The 12,515-nt window shown below is 37.9% G+C and overlaps 1 protein-coding gene across 1 annotated transcript in view; it reads right to left on the bottom strand.

Moving 5' to 3' along the window:
• The window catches only part of LOC120090296 (sister chromatid cohesion protein SCC4), a 38,395-nt gene that overhangs the window by 23,016 nt on the left and 2,864 nt on the right, over positions 1-12,515 (bottom strand). The gene's annotated exons all lie outside the window — the stretch shown is intronic.

Raw genomic sequence — 12,515 nt, 5'->3', positions numbered from 1 at the left:
TCGTCTCCCTTTGAAGAGCATTGTCGTTTGGGTCACCTGTCTATCTCTGTGTTGAAGAGTCTTCGTCCACAACTTCAATTTTTGTCTTCTTTAGATTGTAAGTCATGTCAGTTTGCTAAATTTCATCGTTTGAGTTTGTATCCTCAAGTCAATAAACGAGCTAGTGCTCCTTTTGAATTAGTCCATTCTGATGTTTGGGGTCCTTGTCCTGTTGAGTCCAAGGGAGGGTTTCGGTATTTTGTTACATTTGTCGATGACTATTCTCGTGTTATGTGGTTATATTTAATGAAAAGTCGTTCTGAGTTACTTTCTCACTTTCGTAACTTCTATGCTGAAATCCAAACTCAGTTTAATGGTGCTCTTAAAATCCTACGGAGTGATAATGCTAAGGAATATTTTTCTCATACACTCAAGTCTTATTTAGATGCACATGGCATTCTTCATCAATCTTCTTGTGCCGATACTCCATCCCAAAATGGGGTTGCAGAACGAAAGAATCGTCATCTCCTTGAGACAACCAAAGCTTTGATGTTTCAAATGCATGTTCCTAAATCTTTTTGGGTTGATGCTGTTTCCACAGCTTGTTTCTTAATAAATCACATGCCTTCTTCCATTTTTAAGGGTGAGATACCTTTTCGTACTTTATGCCCCAAGCAAAATTTGTTTCACATTCCACCCAAAATATTTGGTTGTACTTGCTTTGTTCGGGATGTTCGGCCTCAGCATACCAAGCTGGATCCAAAGTCCTTAAAATGTGTTTTCCTTGGTTATTCCCATGTCCAAAAGGGATATCGGTGTTATTGTCCTAGTCTAAATAAATATTCCTCTCTCCTGATATCACATTTTTTTAACATACCCCATTTTTTTCATCACCATCATTCTCTCCAAATAAGAGTCAAGGGGAGCATAAGGAAGTAGAGGATGATTTCCTTGTCTACACAGTTACTTCTCCCTCCGATCCTCTTCCTAATTCATCTCTAACTGTGGCTACCTCTACTCTTCCACCCATCGTTAAGGTCTACACTCGACGACAACCTCCTTCAATTCCATGCCCTGTACCAGAGTCTTCTTCGTCAGTGGATCCAGAAATGAGTGATGATCTCCCTATTGCTCTTCGTAAAGGTAAACGTACATGTGCTTATCCTATTTCCTCTTTTGTTTCATATAACCATTTGTCACCTTCCACATGTTCATTCATTGCATCCTTAGAGTCTGTATCCATCCCTAAAATTGTTCATAAGGCTTTGTCTCATCCTGGTTGGTGTGTCGCAATGGTGGAGGAGATGACTGCCTTAGATGATAATTGTACTTGGGATTTAGTTTCTCTCCCTGCAGGAAAGAAGGCTATCGGTTGCAAATGGGTGTTTGCGGTTAAAGTCAATCCTGATGGTTCTGTTGCTCGGTTAAAAGCGCGCCTTGTAGCGAAAGGCTATGCACAAACTTATGACGTTGACTATGCTGATACTTTTTCTCCCGTAGCAAAAATGGCATCTGTACGGTTGTTTATTTCATTAGCTTCAATCAATCATTGGCCTTTACATCGGCTTAATATTAAAAATGCATTTCTTCATGGTGATCTTCAAGAAGGGGTGTATATGGAGCAACCACTAGGGTTTGTTGCTCAGGGGGAGAATGGAACAGTGTGTCGCCTTCGTAAATCCTTGTATGGATTAAAGCGGAGCCCACGAGCTTGGTTTGGTAAATTTAGTCAAGTGATTGAAAGCTTTGGAATGCAGAAGAGCATGTCAGATCATTCAGTCTTTTTTAAGAGATCTGAGGGTGGTGTCATCTTGTTAGTCGTATATGTGGATGATATTGTGATTACTGGTGATGATGCTTTAGGTATCCAGTCTCTAAAGACCTTTCTTCATAGTCAATTCCATACAAAAGATTTGGGCATGTTGAAATACTTCTTAGGAATTGAGGTAATAAGAAGCATGAAAGGAATTCTATTATCACAGAGAAAATATGTACTTGATTTGTTGACTGAAACAGGAAAGCTAGGGGCCAAGCCATGTAGTACCCCAATGATGCCCAACTTACAACTCACAAAAGATGAAGAATTGCTAAAAGATCCTGAAAGATATAGGAGGTTAGTGGGAAAACTTAACTACCTTACAGTGACTCGACCCGACATAGCCTATTCAGTAAGTATTGTGAGTCAGTACATGTCATGCCCTACAGTTGATCATTGGATTGCATTGGAATAGATTCTTAGTTATTTGAAGGCTACTCCTGGGCGTGGTTTATTATATAAGGATTATGGTCATACTAATATTGAATGTTTCTCAGACACCGAATGAGCAAGATCTAAAGAAGACAGAAGATCAACGTCAGGGTATTGTGTTTTTGTTCGTGGTAATTTGATTTCCTGGAAGAGTAAGGAGCAAAATATGGTGTCACGTTCAAGTGCAGAATCAAAATATAGAACAATGGCACAATCTGTGTGTGAATTGATTTGGATATATTAACTTCTTGTTGAGTTGGGGTTTGAAATCACCACAACGACAAAGTTGTGGTGTGATAAATATAATCAAGCAGCACTTCATATTGCGTCTAATCCAGTATTTCATGAAAGAACTAAACATATTGAAGTTGATTGCCATTTTGTACGTGAGAAAATTCAACAAGGGCTGGTATCTACAGGATATGTGAAGACTGGAGAACAATTAAGAGATATCTTCACGAAATCATTGGATGGAAGACGTATAGATTATCTATGTAACAAGTTGGGCATGATTAACATATATGCTCCAACTTGAGGGGGAGTGTTATAATTTCTATAATTAGGATTTTCCATTCTTGTAAATATTTTGTGATATTTTCCTTTTCTATACTTTGTACACTTGTATATATTCAAATCTTTAGTGAATGACTAGAGCATTCTAATTCTTTCTCAAACCTAAGAGTTTTACACTTTTTTAAAAAAATGGTTATTCCTCCAATGTAAGAAAACCTAAAGTACAAACATATGGATTGGGTCTTTTTTACTGTGATGGGTATCCTCATGGTGTTCTTCCAAGCAACTTGCTGATTATTCTACTCAAGATCTTGTCTGAATTGTATCACTTTTATCTTTTCTGCTTAGTTATCTTTGTAATTTGCTTTTGTTTTCATATCTTTGTATTTTAAGCATTAGCCTATTTTCATTTATTCAATGAAAAAGTTTATTTCCTTTTCAAAAATATTTTTGAATATATTCAAAATATCTAATCTCTCAATTTGAGTGTGGTAGTATTAGAGCAAGAAGTTGGTTTATGTTATGTGAAGACGGAAAACGTTCTCTTCTCTCTCCTCTAACTTTTCACCTTCCACTTCCTTCCATCGCATCCTCCACCTCTTTCCTATACCCATAGTTGATTCATTGTCTCAAATTGTCATCATCGGCTTCCTTCAATCGAGGGCTTCTGTTCTTGGTTTATTCTTCAGCTCCTTATTCCTTCTTGGGATGTTTCTGTAAATCTTTGGGTTGTTTATCCTTTTCTTTGGAAAGGAAACAAGACTTTCATCAATTAAATGTAAAGAGACCAATGCTCAAAATACAATGATATAAAATAAAATAAATATAGCAATTACAACCACTACGGCCAAATACAACCAAAAGTAGAAGAGGAAACTCTAGACGATCTCAAACCAAAAACAAAATAGCAACTACTCTTGAAAAGCTCGAAGAATTCCTTCAAAGTGAAACTCCTCAATGTAATCAAACACGAAACAGTTAATGGACAACTTCTGAAGAACCCAACCAAACTAGAAACGGTTAGCCTTAAACAAGATATTGAAAACCCACTAGAAGTGAAGAAAGGAAAAACAATGCCCAAAAATACAACATCCCTGAAAGATTCTTGAAAGGCTTGAATGGAGACTTCACCTGAGAAAACTTCCCAAATTCTCAATTAAATCAGAATTTGTGGCAACTGAGGCCTGATTTCTATCATCTGTAAGCCACACGCCTCTATTAAAGATTGAAATTTGGAAGGAACTGAGGAAGGAGTTAAGGGATACTTTTCTACTGATGCTAATGAAAGTATAGCCTTATCTGCAATCTTACCATCATCAATTGAGAAGAGATTATCAAAAACTTTTGTGAGAGAGTCTTCAACAGGAAGTACATCTAACTCAGTATCAGCTAACTGCTCATCAACCTCCTCACTACTCATACTAACCTCATAAGCAAATCGAAATCCCCAACCCCATCGTGAACAGATTGGGTGGAGGTAGATGCCTTAGTATTGGAAGAGGACAAAACACCCTTGGTAAACTCAACATTTGATCCTGGAGGAATGAACTTTGTATAAGTGAACGGATCTAAAGAAAGTGAAGGAGGCCGAGAAAGCTTTGATGATGAAGTGATGATCCAAGTACAAGCTTCCTCCAAAATGTTTGTGTTTATCTCTAATTTTATAGGGAAACCAGAGTGAGCAAGCTTTCTTGGTATAAAAGAAAGGGTGGGGTTCAACAAGCCGAGAAGTCTTAGATCTATCCAAAATATTTGCATGTGCCACTTTTTCATCATTCTCATGTTCGTTCTCCTATGGCAACCCAAATTGCTTTGCTAATAGGTTAAGCTCTTTAGGTTTTCCCAAAATCCTGAAAGGCTCAAAGGGATCCCTTGAAACTAATGGAAAACTCTGAATCGGTTCACAAAAGTCTACTTTAGGGCTCGACCTTCATCTTTCATAATCTGCTTTAAACGAAAAATATCTAAGAAGCACAGACACAGATACGGATACATTCTACGGATACGATACGATACGACGATACGTTAATTTCTAAAAAACTAAGATACGGATACATTAAAGATAATAATGTCTAATTAATTGCTATAATACTTATTTTAAGTTAGAATAAAATAGATTCAAGAAGAGAGTGAAAACTTGAAAAAAAATCCAGTAACGTCGAGTGATTGTTGAACAACTAGAGTAGACGGTAGGAAAGAAGTAGAAGATGAAGAATGAAGTTCAAGATGAAGCGGGTGTGAATCATGATTTAAATAATGAGAGAGAAGGGAAGAATGAAGATTTAATTACATTTCAGGTTTTTTAAAAAAAAAATTATGTTTTATCAATTTTAATTTATTTTGTTTTGGATTGCTCAATTTAAGTGGACTTTTATGTTTGGAAGTGATTTTAAAATGGTTGAAATCACTTTTTTCATTTTCAAAATCTGTGAAACATGTTTAATTCTTCAAAACTAATTTTGATGATATGAAAATTGCATTTAAAAGTGTAAGATTGAAAACTAAATTAATTTTGAGTAATTAAAAATGTGTCCGAGTGATTTTAAAAATGAAAAAAGTGATTTTTGATGATTTTAAAATCACTCCTAAACATGCACTAAAATAAAATAGGTTGTGGGTTGGGCTTTTTAAATGGTTGGGCTTAAATTTGAAAGAAAAAAAAAAATTTGACCCACGCATCCCCTTCACGCATCTGGAAGCAGATACGCATTTCTGAAAATTAAAAATAAAAATAAAAATAATAAAAAAACCAAATACTTCAAATCACGTATCTGGACGTATCCGTATCTAATACCGATTCTCTACACAATTAGAAGTATCTGTGCTTCCTAGAAAAATATCAACTGGGTTGTAAAAATCACTCAAAAATAAAGCGTCATAAACTATATTTGGAGGATCCAAGACTTCAATGTCACCAAAATGAAGAAAAATATTTCCTCTGATTTTATTCTTAATTTCAATGGTTGTTGGCATAAAACACAAAGATTATGTTGGACTTGAATTTGAGCCACCGAATAATTGATCATATTGAGAGTGTCAGTTGCTTTGCTAATAAGGCCACCAAAATATGTCCCAATAGACTGAAAAGTCTCACGACACCAATAATCTAAGGGTAGATTTTTTAATTGAAATCCAACCCCATATCTCTTTATAAATCTCGGATGACTGAATTTCGCCCTTCCATTTTTCAAAATGCAAATGGAAGTCCTCAAAAGTCGTCCAATTTCCTGGAGAAACAATAAAATTCGCCAAGTTTCTAGTGACAACTTTAATCAAAGCTTTATCATCAAAAAAGGGATCGATCAACACTTCAGTTTTGAAGTGGTCTTCCAAAACCACTGCTATTTTCGTCCAATCATTATGCGGAAAAAGTCTTGAGATTACCCACAATTCATCGAACTCAAGCTGAAACACATCGTGATCATTTTAAACCTGATAAGAAGTTTGAGCTTTCCTTGAGTCGAGAATCAATTTTCCAAAACTAGGGGGATAAGCCCTATGATTTTCCACTAACACCTTTGCATAACTCTTGCTTGCTCCATTCAACCAAATTCCTCTATATTTTTAGGTTTTACTCTTATTCCCATATTTTTTACACCTTGTTGATGTTCTAGTTTAGTTAGTATTTTCAGTTAGTTAGTTGCTAGGTTGTCACCTCAGCCTATGCATATGGCTGAATGTTAACTTGACACACTATGCTCTCTTATTTTAGAAATTCCTTTAAGATATTATTGAATACATCAATTGGTATAAGAGTTGCATCCTAGCTCGAATTCAACTGGCAATAGGATTAGGTTATACTAGCAACACGGAAGCAGAAACATGCACCCACAATCGACACTTGCAGTCAATTGAGGTTTCAATCAACAAACGAAAAAGAGGCCAAGTGTTAGCCTACGTAGCCCATGGATTAGCATTTCAAGATCTTGGCTGAAAGTTGAAGCTTTAGCCATGTTCAAGCTTGGCAATAATTGTGGAATTGCATTTTGGCTCGATTCGTGGATAGATAAAATGCCTCTAAATATCTGCTTTCCAAGCTTATTCAGAATTGCTCTCAACCCCAATGCTCCGGTGTCGGATCATTGGGATACCTCCTCTTCCTCATGGTCCATTTCTTTCAAAGATTACGAAAGGAGGAAGAGATAATCAAATTTCAGAATATCCTTGGCCTCATTTTAGAAAAAAAAGGATGGGGGCATGTTCGGATAGGAGGTTATGGTCTTTTGAAGCTAACGGTGCTTTCTCAATCAAATCTCATAACTTGTTTATCATTGGCCTCCCCTTTAGATAAAGGGTTGAAGAAAGCTCTTTGGAAATCCAAGAGTCCCCAACGGGTGAATATTACGGTTTGGATTATGCTATTTAGGTCTTTAAACTGTTCCTCAGTCATGCAAAGGAAACTCCCTTCTCATTTTTATCTCCATCTACTTGTACCCCGTGTATGGCTGACAAGTTTATGATGTTTTATTTTAGAGTGATTTTTATAATCCATTTGATATTTCTCGTTTAAAACAAGTTATGGAAGATGAAGGTATCGTTCCTACAATTCTCCATCAGTTTCAAGGGATCCCTTTTAAGTCTGTTAGGAGTTTGGATGAACCGCAAGAATCTAGATTGTCACAAAAGAACAAGTAAGAGAATGATGAAAAAGTGGCACCAGGTTTATCTTTGCTAACAGCTCGTGATAGATCTAAATCCTCTCGGCTTATTAAACCCTACCCTTTCTTTTATACCAAAAAGCGTGCTCACTCTAGTTTTCTTGGAAACCCGGAGACTCTGATCATTACTTCATCACCAAATCTATCTCAGCCTTCTTCACTTCCTTCAGATTCATTCACTTACACAAAGTTTAGTCCTCCAGGATGTTGTGTTTATCAAAGGTGTTTTTTTCCTCTTCCATTACTAAGACATATACATCCACTCAATCGGAACATGATGAGGATTCCGATTTTGCATCTGAGGTTAGTATGGGCAATGAGGAGATAGATGAACAATTAACTAATACTCAGATAGATGATCTTCCTGTTGAAGACTCTCTCACGGAAGCTTTTGATGACCTTTTTTCAAGTGAAGATAGTAAGGTTAGTAGCATCAGTGGAAAAGTATCCCTTAACTTCATCCTCAATCCCTTCAAAATTCCACTCCTTAATAGAGGCATGTGATTTTCAAATGGTAGAAATTAGATCTCAATCACCGCAAGCTATGATTTAACTGAGAGTTGGGGGTTGAATTTAAGTTGATTAATTATTATTCTTCTTCAGCTTTTTGTCATCAAAAGCTTCTTGGTTGACGTCTCCTTTGAGGTCTAGTGGATGTTGTGGTTTTGGACATTACTTCTCCTTTCTTCTCTTTTAGGGGATCTTTGATATCCTTCAGATCTTTTCCCTCAGTTGTTTGGTGTTGGTTTACATCAAGGAGTTTTGCCTTGGAAGAATTCTTCGAGCCTTTCAAGAGTAGTTGTTATTTTATTATTTGTTTGAGGCTGATTTGAGTTTTGTCCTCTCCTTTTGATTGTATTTGTTCGAATTAATTGTAATTGTTATATTTATTTTTCTTTGTTTCATTGTATTTTGAGCCTTAGTCTCTTTCCATTTATTGGGGGGGGGGGGGGGGGGGTAGTTTCCTTCCTTTTATTTGTCTCTATTGAAATGTTGTATTTGTCCTAAGAGCATTTTAGTCTTTTTACATTTCTCTACTGTATTAGGGTTTGCCTTAGTCTATTTATGTGTATCTGTGGTAATTCAGTGTGTGAAAAATAAGAAAATATTCTATCATGGTTTTTTTCTCCTTGATCTAGGGTTTTCCACGTAAACTTGTCATCTTTCTTCTACCCTTCTGTATTTCAATATAGTATCAGAGCAGGGTGACGAAACCCTAACTGTCATTGACATCATTGAAGAAGGCACAGCCGACATCGTATACACCGCCGTTCAAGCTGCCGTCGACAAGTACCTCTAGTCGATATGTCGGCAGCCGTTGTAGGAAAATCTGAGCAGCAGTGTGTCGTCTGAAACGTGATTGCAAGTCGCGCCGTATCCGAGTGTGTCGTCCCAACCGATCATGCCTACCCAGATCGCACCGACGTCCCTTCAGCCAACCCAACCGTACCTCGCACTAGCCCAACCTGCACCGGCACTTCTTTCTTTCGCACCGTCTCAACCACATCAGTCCAGCCAAGGTACTTCTATGCCAGCCCTGCAGTCCCAACCTACGTCTTTTCACTCGAACCAGGAACCATTTGGCGTGCCGTATATGGGTGAATCCTCGTATTTTTCGGGTGGACAGCAACCGAATACAGCAGCCACTCATCTTCCTCAATATGCACCGGCTAATCAGGGGACTTTGGGTTCGACTGGATTGTCTCCATTGGTGGTCAACAGCAGTTAATTAATCTTCAACAATAGATTCGGGCTATTGGAGCAGCCCTTGGAACGATCATACATCCTCAGTCCAACCTAGTAAATTCAGTTCTGTCTTCTGGCCTACCGATATATTCAAAGAATCCGGTAACTTCTTTCTCTGCTTTACCTACAATTAGAGATGTCCACGGGGTGGGGCGAGGCCGGGGATGCCATTCCCCATCCCCATCCCCGCTTCCCATTTCATTCTCCATCCCCGTGAAATTCCCCACGAGGATCGGGTTCCCCGCAGGAATTTTTCCCCGTTACCTTTTTTTTTTTGTAAAAAGCCAATTAATTTAAATCACTAATGTAAGCAAATTTTAATTAAATAATTAACATTATCATTAAATTGTTTATTATGGTTTGTTTTACATGACAATTTGAATTTAAAGATAAATTACTCAAATTTTGGCTTGAAAAAGCTAATTAATTGTTTTTAGTATAAAGAAATAAATATAAATCAAATTATTCACATATATAATCTAAATTTAAATATTCAATTTAAACATATTCATTATCTTTCCCAAGAAATAATCAAATTTGAAATTTAAATGTAATATTTATATAATATTAATAATAACATAACATTAGATAACTATACTAAATAAATATGTAGAAGCTAATCGGGGCGGGGATGGGAAACGGGGCGAGGCAGGGACCGAGAATGCATTCCCCGTCCCCGTCTCCGTTTAGCTCACGGGGAATTTTTTTCCCCATTCCCCCCCTAATAGTGGAATCCCCGCCCTGTTCGAGGCAGGGTCCCATCTCCATGGGGAAATTGGACATCTTTACCTACAACGAATATAGGTTGCAGAAACTCCTATTGAACCTAATATAAAGCTTCTAGTAGTAAAAGCAGAAGAAATAAAGGACAATGAACGATATCATAGGCTTGTTGGTAGATTAATTTATCTGTCTTATACACGTCCCGATATTGCATTTGTTGTGAGCATGGTAAGTCAGTTTATGCATTCTCCTGAACCGATTCACTTTGAAGCTGCCAACAGAATTTTGAGATATTTGAAAGGGTCTCCTAGAAAAGGTATTCTATTCAAAAGGAATAATCACTTCCAAATAGAAGTGTACTGTAACACCCGAACCTTCACAGGATTCTTTAGGCAGAAAGAGAAACTCAAAATTCAAGCTCTTGAAAGGAAAATACCCAAGTATCCAAAACTATGCCTTGGAAGGAAGAGAGTACTTAAGAAAAATTGACTAAGTACCAAGGATATGAGGGGTAGGAGCTTAACTTATGGTAAGACACTTCAAGTGGAACATATTCTGGGAAGGAAAGAGGACTTGGACACATGCTAGGGTAGAAATAGACATGGTGGGCACATACCATGAGGATTTTGGACGCATGGGAGGTGTTATGGTGAGATGTTTGGGATCAAGTGGAAACCTAAGGAAAGAAGTGGTTGTGTTGGAAGATCATGTATTGAACTATGCACCACCAAGGAAGGAAATTTGGAATTAACACATGAGGAATGAGTGGTGGGCGCATAGGGGATTCAAGGGGGAAAAGTTGGCTAAGTGTTGGACAACATAAGACACCACAAGTGGAGGAAACCCTAAAAAGGGAAGGGATGGGCGCATAGGTGAAACATTAGGTGCATCAATGGCTATGTTGATGGAAGTCTTGAAGGAAAAGTAAGACAAGAAGACATATGGCTAAGTCTTGGAGTTGGGGAGTAGGCTATGCGTTGAGGAGGAAAATAAAAACCAAGAGAAGAAAAAAGAAGATAGATGGGCGCATGAGGGAGAGATGGGCGCATAAAACCTAGGGTTGGCGCATAGGGAGGTCTTGTAAACTTCATTTGAACTTTAGGAGGAGCAAGATGGAAGCATAAGACACATCCTTGGTAGAGAGTTACACCAAGGAAGCCAAAAACCCTAGTTGGTGCAAGCTTGAGGTAGTTGGGGCATACTCTTGCCTAAGACCTAAGAGGAAGACGTGGTGATTAAGAGCCAAATTGAGGAACCATACATCTAAACCTAAGTGAGCATGCGTTGGAGGCACCATCATGAATGCATAAAGGAGATGTTGGACGCATAGAGGAGGGTTGATGAAGCCACCATGCGCCCAACCTAGGTTAGTATGCGTTAATTAGAGAATTTGGCAAGTAAGGTCGGATTGACAACAATATAGGGTACGTGGCTCAACCAAGTGAAGTCTTGGCCAAGCCAAGGATGAGGTGGACGCATAGTAGGACATGAAGAAGGGTGGAATAACACTTCAAAAGATAGCTATGCGTTAGTCTAGGCATGATGAAGACACTTAAGCTTTGCATGCAAGGAGGAGGTGTCAAGGAAGATCCATTGGACCAACATAAACTTGCCATACAAGCAAGGTGTCATGCGTTGGAGCATAGGAATGATGACAAGGATCCCTTTGGAATGCCTATAAATACCCGAGGAGACTCCATTTCACTTTACAACTCAAAATATCCTTAAGGAGACTTAAAAAGAGAGGAAGTTGGAGAAAATTGAGGAGCTCGAGGAGGGGGATGCGTTAATGGGAGGTTTACCATGCATTAATGGTAGTTTGCCATGCGTTGATCAAGGCTTGCTTGTGTTAAAGGAGTGTCCATACACCAATCAACCTGCAGGAAATGACCCTTGCGCCCACAGTTGTCTTGGTTTGTCCTAGGGTGTAGATTAGCATTTGTTAGAGTTGGTAAGATAGGGCTAAGGCCAAGAAGGTATGTTAAAGTTGTTTTAACCCTAGAAAATAGGATTCTAAGTTGATTATGAGATTAACATAGGTTCAGAATCATAAAGGAACTAGGGAAGCAGGAAAAGCTCAGGAAAGAGAAACTCCTACGGGTGAACTATGAGTGGTTTTATTTTCAATTGTTTTAATTGATCTTATCTACATATATGTTATGATATATATATATTTATATATGTATGGTTTGATGAGGCTAGTATGATCAGGAAGGTGTCCTCTCGAAGTCAAGTTACTAAGTTTACATTGTTTTACGTAAAAGATTGTGTAACTTCGCATTTGCTTGATAGCATGTTTATAAGGATTGGTCTGGAAACTAGAATTGTACCCTGGGTAAATGTTAGCGTGTTTCAAGCACGTCTAACGAGATTTTGTCAACATGTGCACATTCGGCGGGACATATTGAGCACTGGGATTGTTTCCTTGCACAAGTGTCTTGGGTTAGACTGGACTACCTGGGAAAACAGATCATGCTTGTGGTATCTCAGCAACCAGGCTGGGATGGTTATATCTTATTTCTTGACGTTGTTTGTGTTTGTTGTCTGTGAAATTATTTCAAAATGAATTACTAAAAGAAAAACCTAGTTTCTTAAATGGCTTACCCCTCACTGAGCTTTTAGCTCACATTTTCCAATATTTTGTCCCC

The sequence above is a fragment of the Benincasa hispida genome, chromosome 11, assembly GCF_009727055.1.
Source record: "Benincasa hispida cultivar B227 chromosome 11, ASM972705v1, whole genome shotgun sequence".
Classification (NCBI taxonomy): domain Eukaryota; kingdom Viridiplantae; phylum Streptophyta; class Magnoliopsida; order Cucurbitales; family Cucurbitaceae; genus Benincasa; species Benincasa hispida.
The sequence above is the reverse complement of the archived record's forward strand: the minus strand, read 5'-3'. Positions and strand labels throughout refer to the sequence as shown.